The sequence below is a fragment of the Helianthus annuus genome, chromosome 5 (assembly GCF_002127325.2).
Source record: "Helianthus annuus cultivar XRQ/B chromosome 5, HanXRQr2.0-SUNRISE, whole genome shotgun sequence".
NCBI classification, from domain to species: Eukaryota; Viridiplantae; Streptophyta; class Magnoliopsida; order Asterales; family Asteraceae; genus Helianthus; species Helianthus annuus.
Genome location: NC_035437.2, coordinates 176,568,636 through 176,579,203, shown reverse-complemented (window position 1 = coordinate 176,579,203; position 10,568 = coordinate 176,568,636).

Below are 10,568 nucleotides of genomic sequence, written 5' to 3'. Positions count from 1 at the left end.
CGGTTACTACCGGCGATTCATCGAAGGATTCTCAAAGATTGCTGTACCACTTACCTCCCTTACTCATAAAGACAAGCCTTTTGTGTGGGGAACCGCGCAGGAGACTGCTTTCCAAACCCTCAAACACATGCTGTGCCATGCACCAGTTCTTACACTGCCGGACGGAAGCGATGACTTCGTTGTCTATTGTGATGCTTCAAACCTTGGACTTGGCTGTGTTCTCATGCAACGAGACAAGGTTATAGCTTACGCATCTCGACAGCTCAAAATCCACGAGAAGAACTATACAACCCATGACCTCGAGCTAGGCGCAGTTGTCTTTGCCTTAAAGATTTGGCGACACTACCTGTATGGTACAAAGTGTACGATCTTCACCGATCACAAGAGCTTACAACATATCTTTAACCAGAGAGAACTCAATATGCGTCAACGCCGATGGGTAGAACTTCTCAACGATTACGACTGTGAGATCCGTTATCACCCAGGCAAGGCGAATGTAGTTGCAGACGCCCTCAGCAGAAAGAATTACGTGATAGGTGTTCGAAACATCCAGGCTCAGTATAACCTCGAAGCTCTCATCCGCGAAGCACAACACGCTTGCTTTAACGAGCGTACGTTGAAGAAAGAACGAATCTATCACGATGGAACTCAGCTCGTGAGCAAAGCCAACGGGATATTCTATTATCTGGACCGAATCTGGGTTCCGAGGAGGACAGATTTGCGAAAGATCATCATGAACGAAGCCCACAAATCCCGATATTCCATTCATCCCGGTGCGGACAAAATGTACCAGGACCTTCGCTACAAGTACTGGTGGCCTGGGATGAAAAGGGATATTGCTCTATATGTTGGTAGCTGTTTAACTTGTGCAAGAGTCAAGGCTGAACACCAAAGACCGTCAGGCTTACTCGAACAACCGCCGATACCCGTATGGAAGTGGGAAAGCATAGCTATGGATTTCATAACTAAGCTTCCGACCACGCCATCAGGTCACGACAGTATTTGGGCTATAGTCGACCGTCTAACCAAATCAGCCCACTTTCTGCCAATACGAGAAGACTATAAGGTGGCCAAGCTAGCCCAAATCTACACCGACGAGATCATTAAGAATCATGGTACGCCTCGAGACATCATTTCTGATCGCGACGCTCGGTTTACATCGAGATTGTGGGAAACTTTTCAAGCAGCTCTGGGTACGACGCTGAATTTGAGTACCGCATTCCACCCGCAAACCGACGGGCAGACTGAAAGAACGATTCGTACTATTGAAGACATGCTCCGTGCGTGTGTTATCGATTTTGGTGGTAGTTGGAGCAAACACCTACCGTTGGTCGAATTTTCGTACAATAATAGCTATCACTCCAGCATCGAAATGGCACCTTTCGAAGCCTTGTATGGTAGGAGATGTCGCTCGCCTATTGTATGGCACGAGGTCGGTCATTCACAATTGACTGGGCCTGAGATTCTGCAAGAAACGACTGACAAGATCCACCAGATAAGGGAAAATTTGGTAAAGGCCCGGGACAGACAAAAGATGTACGCCGATAAACGACGCAGGCCCCGCGAATTTGCAGTTGGCGACTACGTGCTCCTAAAGGTATCCCCTTGGAAGGGAGTAGTCCGATTCGGCAAAAGAGGGAAACTTGCGCCTCGATTTGTTGGACCTTTTAAGATTCTGGAAAGGATCGGTAAAGTTGCCTACAAACTCGAATTACCGGAGGAACTCAGCAATGTCCACCCGACTTTCCATATTTCAAACCTTCGAAAATGCGTAGCCGACCACGACGCAATAATACCACTCGACGATCTTCAGGTCAATGAGACGCTACACTTCGTGGAAAAGCCTGTCGAAATCATGGACCGACAGACCAAGCAACTCAGACGCTCTCGCATTCCTATTGTAAAAGTACGATGGGAAGGCAAACGAGGCGCGGAGTTCACTTGGGAACTCGAAAGTGACATGAAGGCCAAGTACCCGCAGTTGTTCAGATAGATCTGAAGCATCAAATTGGTAAAATCACACGGCGATGTACGGTTCTCGGCCTAATTTCGGGACGAAATTCCCTAAAGGAGGGGAGACTGTAACACCCCGTGTTTTCCAAAGTCAAAGTCAAAGTCAAGTGTTGACTGTTATTGGAATTAAAGATTAATAAAGATTAATTTCATTTTAGTTTCATTTTGATTTTTATATTATTTGGAGTAAGTGTTGTATAATCAAACTAATCGACCAATAATCGAACTGTGAATCAACGACCGACTGTGAATGATAGGAAGTAACAATGCAATAAAGCTAGTCAATCAATAATCAAGCTAATCAAATCAATCATCAAACTCAAGTGTGGGGATTTTAGTACTTTTTATACGTGTGTGTGTGCCTTATGTGTTACTTGTGCATGTTTACTTTTATGTTAAAGTGTGTGGTGAATCAATCAAAATCAATCAAGACTCAAAGGTGAATCAAACTCAATGGATATCGAACCCGAAATGGTTGTAAGGATGCTTGTATGTTAGATATAGTAGTTGGGACTAAAAGTAATTTGATTAGGAATTCTATCATCCTCAAATCATCGTTCATCGAACTCGAAATATCAAAAATCGTCGCGAAACACTCAAAACCAGGCAAGCCGATCGAACAGGGCAACCTGATCGAACAGGCTAGCCGATCGAACAGGGCAACCTGATCGAACAGGCTAGCCGATCGAACAGGCTGTTCGATCGGGCAGCTGCTCGATCAGGGATGCTGTTCGATCAGCTGACCCTTTCCTCTTTTGGAAGCCTATAAATAGGGCTGTCTTTGTCAAACTTTCCACTTTTGGAAAAGCTCTGACCGACCAGCCTCTTCTTCTCACTAAATCTCAGATTTCTCTCAAACCGGTAAGTATTTTGCTCTAATCCTTGTACGTTTTTGTTCATTAATCGATTCTACATCTTTCTATCTTTCAAAATCTGAATTTCATCCATGAAATCACCAAGATCTAGGTGTTCTTGGGTGATGTCATCATGTGTTCTTCAAGAACACTAAGTTTTGGCATCATTCCACCATGAATAACTTAGATCTAACCGATTTCCACATAAATAACCTAAAATCTTCCAAAGATCTTAACATTTCACGGTGGAAAAGGATTGGAAGATGGGTTTTCATCTATCTTTCAACTCTTTTACACTCAAAAAGGTGAAAACGAGACTTGAACCGATTTACAAATCAACCTAAACAAACACATGGTTCAAGATTCGGGTTTTACCGAGAGATATACCGATTTCGGGTAGAACGTTAAACTTAAGTTTCAAACCGCCTCTGGCCGAGCTTGGGTGATTCCTGCTCGAGTCAGTAGACTAAGTAGGGACTTCAGCTTTGTGGTTCAACTCGTAGTCAAAATATCTCTAAAACATCAACAATTAACGGGAATAACCAAGTGTTAAGTGATAGGTTAACCGAATCGAGTAGCTGGCCGAACGGCTAGGCTGTTCGATCGAACAGCCCAACCGAACGACTATGCCAGCCGATCGACTAGGCTAACCGATCGACTAGCACTTAGTCCCACAAACTCATGAAGTGTAGTATTGACGAGGTACTGTTCGATCAACTACGCCACTCGATTGTAATCATTACTGCTCGAATCATGAGATACTATACTTCAAAACACTCAGACTTTTCGAAACATTGGAATGTCACCCGATCGAACATGTCAACCGATCGAGTGACATATTTGAAAACAATGAAGTGCTAGCCGATCGGTTGGGCTAACCGATCGAACAGCTGTTCGATCGGCCAACTTGAAAGGTAGTACAAACCATCATACACAAACACATCCTTCACATCAAAGGAAGAAACAATTCACTTGAATGAACCAGCCGATCGAGCCAGCCGGCCGATCGAATGGATGTTCGAACGGACTTTAACCCAATCGAACAGCCCACTCGATCGAACTGCTGTTCGATCGAATGGCCTACTCGATCCAAGTACATTGCTTACTTTTTCCGCGTTACTCATCGTTGTGTTATCGAACTATTCAGGCTAACCTATTCTCAGTGCTCCTTTCAATCCACAACCAACCACTGTGAGTATACTCGACCCCTTTTTGCTTTCAGCACTTTTGGGTGTTACATACGTAATCTATCAAAATCACAAACAACACGAACTATTTGAACGCTAACCTACTTGCATGTATTACTTGTCTAAATGATTGCTGTTTATTATGTTTACACGTGGAGTGCTATCTACCTGCTTTAGCAACATAGTACTATAGTTTGGACTCAGCACCCGTTCACACGGGGGTTGCTAAGGACAATTACTTGCATGGATTACGGTGGTAATCATGTATTGCGAACTGTCTCGGACAGTCAACTTGAAGTCATTGGTATCGATGGTCCCATGTTGATAATTTACATGCATCGTTTGCCCTTGTGTACGTGCTTGGTTATGCGTAAACTTTCGAACTTTATATGCTATATCAAACTTGTGTACTCACCTTTACATTATATGTATTGACTTTTATTTTAACGTATGTGACAGGTGTTTAAGCTACTAGCGTGCTAGGGAAGCGAGGCAATAATAAGCTTCTAGGAGCCTGTGACCTTAGGACAGTGTCCACATACCTGCTCCAGGGTCATAATTATCTGTAGGTCTTGTACTGGCACCTGTAGTCAGTAAGATCTACAGTTAGCCGTCTAGAGGTCTTAAAACAATATTTAATTTCGGTCTGTAATAATTAAGAATTTGAGTTGTCGGAACAGTTCCCATATTGTTTAGTTGATTTCTATGATAACTTGTTATTATTTGGGACACGGTATGGGACGTGTTATATAACTGAATTGTATGATAGTTGTTGTGGAAACTTCTGAACAATCTGTTTCGCTCAGTGCCGCGCCCCGATGATTCCGCCATCGGTTGGGGTGTGACAATTCTCTTCAAGCTTCAAATCCCTCCTGCCCGGTTCACAACCGCAGAGGGTATATGAACATCTTCTTTAACAAAAGGAAGGAAGGGTATGCACGCGAACGCACATCAGCAACCCTGTCTCCTGAACCTTCAAGAGCTACATCCGACCCACACCCACTTCGAGCAAACGTGGTAATACAAAACCGCAGACACTCACGAGGAGCTACGGACATAACCATAGCTTCCGCAGAGTGGTTGCTACGGAAGAGCCAAGCTCACTCCACATCACCGAACAAATGCTACTGCATGGCAAACTCGGTATTGGAGCGGGAAGGTAAGTGGCTCCAAAACGAACGCAGAACAGCGCTCTAAATAAACTCTCGTCGAACAACAAGCGTCCGAACAGCGGTAACAAGTCTGCTTATGACTTTGTTAACCCGATTATGGGCCGCATAGAATAAACAATGGTAGGCATACCCTTGCCTATGACCATGTTTATTTACCCATAGTATGAATATACATTGTTCGACCAAACATGGCCAACAATGACGCAACGAGGTAACCGCAAAGAACGTGCGGTTACTAGAGAGCTATGACGATAAACACGAAAACCCCACAAAAAAGGGATTGTCGTCTCATAACTCGATGCTGAACATAGAGCTTGAGCAAAGCACTTGCAAGCATCAACAACTTTTGATCCCAGTCTCAAAGATTGGTCCAAAAAGTTTCTTTTCTTCTTCATGCACCAATTCAACAATTGGTATGAAGAAAAGCCCACCTTTAAAGGATGGGAAACCTCCACATACCTTCGAACCACCACCTCAGAGGTTGGTTCGAAGTTTGTGCAGCATTACTAACAAGGTCTCCAAGAGACCTTCGGCACAACAACAGGTGGCAGACCACCTGGTGACATAAATCGGCTGAGAATCTCGCATCAGACGAGATTCCTTCACCGATACGGACGAGGCGTCAGATGACCCTTCCGGACCTCCAGCTTCATTTACATACAGAAAAGACCACAAATGGTCTAGGATCTTCTCCAGACTCCAAACTACCTTCCAAACACCATAGTCCAGTACTCCTCCCACATACACCTTGTATGTGGCAGCAACACTAGACTGGGGGGACTTGAAGGGGTATGGTCCCAGATCTCGCGTCAGCATCGACCGCGAGTGACCATTACCCTTATCAAGACCCCCACTAGCTAACAACCCACTTGTGCCCATGCGGGAACGCATCGACACAAGGGTTGAATCCAATCTATCTAGTAACAAAGGAGGACTTACATGGAACAGGAGAACGGTAGAGTGATGCGACATAGCATCACATCTGGTGTACGAAAACGGAAGTATTCACAGCGACGCGGCATCGCACCGCGTCCAGTGAACACTTCTATCAATACAGGAAAGCCTTACCTTAGGCATAGAAGGAGATGAACGTAGTGGTACGGCTGACACCGCACCATACGGACATTTTCGTCACGACAAGGGATGCAGGCAAGACGACGATGCGGCTAGCACCGCATCTCGCGTATTCCTTGATCACAAGTAGGAGACGCGGTAACTTCAGATGTTACCGCACGTAGCGATGCGGCTTGCACCGCATCCTATGTACTCAAGCAAGTGGTACTGACACCACAGTGCAAGTGGCACCAATGACAGTTACCTGTCAGAGCTACGTAAGCAATGGACTGACGTGGCATAACCTCCATAACCGACGAGCCTGACACACCTGAAAAGGGGCAGCACGTCGTCAGTCCATCCATCATCATCCTCCTCCACTCCTCGGCTATAAATACCAACCCCAAACCAGGTTTGAGGTATCTTCTCACAACTCTCTCACTACTACTACTATCTTACTTTGCTTCCCAAGCAAACTACTGATTCTCACGCCGGAGAGTGGTAACAAGGAGCACCCCCCACCCCATCCTCCTTGTTACGAGTCACGGCTTGTTTCCTTGTGCAGGAGATCAACCACCGGTGATCCAGCCAGCGATCCTCGAGAGGAAGGGATTAACCCTTCTTGACGAGACCAGTGAGTTAACCCTGCCCGGTTAACCATTGTTTCATCAATGGTGTTACATATTGTTATACGGTGTTTATATGGTGTTATATAGTATTACATATAGTGTTATAATACACTTCTTACACTTCTCACACTTTAGGCCCTTTTTACACTATCCTTACCCCCAACATGATGATAAAGTCGTTAAATTCTTGCATCTAACGGGTCAAATGCGGTTGGTTAACAAAAAGATATGGAAATATCTTTATTGAACTTAAAAAAATGCCGGTCCATCTACCAAAATGTTTCAAAACAATATCTCTACTTGCATGTATAAAACATAGTCAAATAATATTATACAAACCCATCACTATCTTTTAGTTAAGATCATAAATAAAGGAATAGATATAGTTACATGCACAATTCGTTAAGCCAATATGAAACTCCTGGGTGCCCGGCCATGAATAATGCCAAGAGAGGTTAATTAGAGTTATCGGACAATGCTATGCAAGACAAAAAAACTAACATACAAAGCATCTAAAATGATTAGGTAAATAGAGAAAGATACAATTACATTTACCATCTAATAAAGCAATGTCAAATGTTGGTTACCAACAGTGAATACAATTTTCAATTTATAGAAGTAGTTTCCGAATATCAACATCAAAAACCTGCATAAAACCTTTTTATTTTTCTTCACATTTTTTATATATGTAAACTCTACCTCATCTCTGGATTTTTTTTTTAACGATTAAAGTAAATTTTTTTTTTAAATTATCATCATCATTAGTAACTCAATGAAGTAATAACCTAAACCCATGTATGAATCCCCAAAATGACAAGCATCCAGGTGGATTTAAAAGGCCTCAAATCAAACAAATCACATTTATAATCTTCCAATTGAGTTAGTAACCAAATCAAACTTTCTACAAGTGTTCAATATTCATCCATCTATATTCTCCCTAATTTTTTCTATTTCACTCTTCTAGCTTATCACCACCATAAAAAATGGTGAAATAGCAAAATCATTAAGGGAAATTGGTCTGTAATAATCCTACCTAGACCTTATTGGCCATTAATAATCCCACCTCAGAATATTCCCCCCACCAGTCCCACCTTTCACCTGTTTTTCCTACAATGGTCCCCCGTTAAAAAAACTTAACGGAGTTAAGCTTTTTTCCAAATTACAAACATGTTTTTTAGGGCTTTTGATTAGAACGGCGATACGAGTCCATTGGTGTAAAACTTGCCATGAAACGGTGCTCCAAACGATGAAAACGACGCTTAAATTCGGGTGTTTAAATTTCCAATTAACCAAAATCAAGTCACTTGAAGCACCATTTCGAAGTAAGTTTTACATCAATGGACTTATATCATCGTTCTGATCAAAAGCCCTAAAAAATCTGTTTGTAATTTGGAAAAAAGCTTAACTCCGTTAAGTTTTTTTAACGGGGGATCATTGTAGGAAAAATAAGTGAAAGGTGGGACTGGTGGGGGGAATATTCTGAAGTGGGATTATTAATGGCCAATAATGTCTAGATGGGATTATTACAGGCCAATTCCCCAATCATTAATTGTAGGTTTAGATCAAAATTGAGAAAAGGAAAATACCCCACACCGGTTGACACTTGATCTTCAAATTTACTCTTTTCTCTCTCTTGACCACTTTCCGGCTGTCTGAGTCGTTTCCGCCGATGGTGATTACTACCCCCACCGCTTACGGCTGCAAAACCCCATCAATGGTCACAATCCCACTTGTCGGAACCACCTTCAGCCGCTTCACTCGCCGACCGCAAAAATCCGACATCATCAATCAATTGACTTAAACCACCGTAATCCTTCATCAGTTAGTGGTCCGCTCCCGTTCACACTATCTCTTTCTTCTTCTCTATTCTCCTCTCTCTGTGTGTGTTAGAAAAAAAGAAATAATGGCAATATCGTAAATAAGCACAACATTTTGACCAATTCTTATACTGTTCCTAAAGAACGACGTGAATCTATACTATATAATAAAAGAAACCACTTTTGGGACATTTGTCATCATATTAGGCCATCTCTTATAGATAATTATTATTTTAATTTAATCTCTTATAAATAATTATTATTATTAATTTAATATTATTTAGTTTAATATCTTATATTATAGATAACACTTCTACTAAATATTATTAGTTTAGTATCTTATGGATAATTATTATTTAGTTCTTTTATAACAAAATTAATGTGCTAAATATATGTTTACAACTTGGGTGCGTTATTTTCTTTTGTGTCACATATTTGTTACAAATATTTTATAATAACCCGTGTATTACACTGTTTAATTAAATAAAAAATCAAATAGTTAATAACTAAGATTTACAATTAGAAAATGATATTTTTAAGACGCGTTTCTGATATCCAAAAATTTTATCATTTATACATTTACAGAGTTTTAAATAAAGGGTTAAATTTATTGAGGCTTCGTTAACAAATTTTGCAATAACAGAATAATCTATTTTTATCACGAAAACCAAACTTTGTATTAATATATTAAATATTTTTATTTTCACTATACAAAATTACATTTATTCGATTCATGTAATACATGAGGTTTTTTAGATATAACTTTTTATTATTTGATATATAAAATTAGATTTATTGAATTCGTACAATACACGGGGTTTTTTATGGATATATTTTTTTATTATTTAGTACTGAAAATTACACTTATTCAAACCGTGTAATGCGCATATTTATAAAGATGTAATTTTTTTATTATTTGGTAAACAATATTACATTTATTCAACCTGTGTAATACACGTGGTTTTAAAGATATAACTTTTTATTTGGTATATAAAACTACATTTATTTAACCCATACAATATGGTTCTTATAGATATAGCTTTTTATTATTTAATATAAAAAATCATATTTATTCAACCCGTGCAATAAATGAGGTTTTTAAAGATATATTGTTTTATTATTTAGTATATAAAATTTATTTATTCAACCCGTGTAATACACGGGGTTATAACCTAGTTGTTATATATAGATAATTTGAAATACATGAAATCGATTCACTATGATAATCTTTTCCCATTTAGCCTTTTTCACACACACACACACACACACACACACATATATATATATATATATATATATATATAGAAAAAGTGTAAAGTACAATAGGGCTTATCGTACGATACGTACGCGATCATCCCATCCGTACGATCTGGTGTGAAATCAATCTTCGCATGTTATAAAAAGGCAAATGAAATCGCATTGCTTGAAAATGCAATGGAATCACATGTTTTGAAATCCCATGCAAATGAAATCGCATGTGAAAAAATGGCTAGCATGGGGTAATGTGAAAAATGGCATGAGGTGTGTAGATGGACAAAATCGCATGTGGAAGATTGAATATCGCATGTGAAAAATGGCTAACATGCGGTAATGTGAAAAATGGCATGGGTGTGTAGATGGACAAAATCACATGTGGAAGATTGAATTCGCACCAGATCGTACGGCTGGGATGATCGCGTACGTATCGTATGATAAGCCCTATTGTACGTTAATTGACTTATATATATAGGGCCATATATATATATATATATATATATATATATATATATATATATATATATATATATATAGGTAAAGAGTAAAATACAAATGCGCTTATCGTACGATACGTACGCGATCATCC